The sequence below is a fragment of the Acyrthosiphon pisum genome, chromosome X (assembly GCF_005508785.2).
Source record: "Acyrthosiphon pisum isolate AL4f chromosome X, pea_aphid_22Mar2018_4r6ur, whole genome shotgun sequence".
In the NCBI taxonomy this organism is placed as follows: Eukaryota; Metazoa; Arthropoda; class Insecta; order Hemiptera; family Aphididae; genus Acyrthosiphon; species Acyrthosiphon pisum.
The window spans coordinates 97,623,789-97,625,002 of NC_042493.1; the positions used below are offsets into that span (position 1 = coordinate 97,623,789).

The following is a 1,214-nucleotide window of genomic DNA, read 5'->3' on the forward strand; positions in this document are numbered from 1 at the left end:
ACAAATCAATTCATACATATTTGATTATATTGAATACCCTATAGAATAATTATTTGCCATTCCATTCTACCTCGATAGCAATGTATGGTCCCAGATAAAGAAGTCAAAACCATCACATGGGATTGGTTATGTTCTCGTTTCAGAGTATTTTTAAAATCTAAATTATTATATTTTTTTTAATTTTAGGTAAAACTAATCAACAACTACAACAACAGCAGCAGCAACAACAACCCTCTCCTAATGCTAATAATTTAGTAATTAATTCAATTGTAAATTGTAAATTATTTGGAGATGAAAGAGATCAGGTTATTTGTAAACTTAACTTGTTGCAAGCTTGTTGGGGTACTGGAAAAGGTATAAACCATAAATTATTCTGTATGATTTCATATTTACTAATATTTATGGTTGTATTATTTTGATTATTACTATGAATATTGATAACTATTAATTTATATTATTATTTTTAAGGATTTTATGGATTGAATATGCCACCTGTTGAGTATACTCCTCAAAACCCGCTCTGCCGTTTTAAAGCTATTACATACAGTGTGAAACCAACATCATCAAGTAGAGATGCACTTGTGGCAATTAATATTAATAAAAAAATGGATGAAATAAGGTTATTATAGTTTTTAAAAATAGAAATAAATAATATCTATTTTTTATTATTAATTTAAACAAAAGTAATAAATAGGTATGATAACAAATAGGTTTGTAATTGTCGTGATGTAATGCATAAAATATTTATTGCACCCTTTTGACTTATAAATGGATCTTTGCCAAAATAGCACAAAAGGAATAACAACAAATGTGTCGAGTTAAATATATAAATACATTAATGATAAACTATAATAGTTTATTAGTCCTTATTTACTTAAGTTTAAATCTTAATAACACTCCTGTAATGTTAAAATAACACCACTGAAAACTACTCCTATTAAGTAATATGTACAATGATTTTGGTTTATTATAATTCTTCTCATTTAAAATTTTTATTTTCGTTTTCATTAATTTTCAGTATATTTTTTACAAACATAGATAAAATTATTTCAAAATTTAAATTATTGTGAATTACCTATTATTTTATTATCTATTAATTTTGATTTACTTGTTATAATTTAAATTTTATTTTTTAGGAAACATGAAGTACAATTCACATCTAATTTACTTGCTCTATTAGGAAGTAATCCAAATTTAAGTATACATTTAGATAC

At 24.0% G+C, this 1,214-nt stretch overlaps 1 non-coding gene across 1 annotated transcript; it reads left to right on the forward strand.

Moving 5' to 3' along the window:
- The first annotated feature begins 242 nt into the window (after nucleotides 1-242).
- On the forward strand, nucleotides 243-619 carry LOC100165104. Its single transcript, XR_003838657.1, has 2 exons — nucleotides 243-354; nucleotides 469-619. It is a non-coding gene; the product is annotated as an uncharacterized LOC100165104 (transcript).
- The last annotated feature ends 595 nt before the right edge of the window (nucleotides 620-1,214 follow it).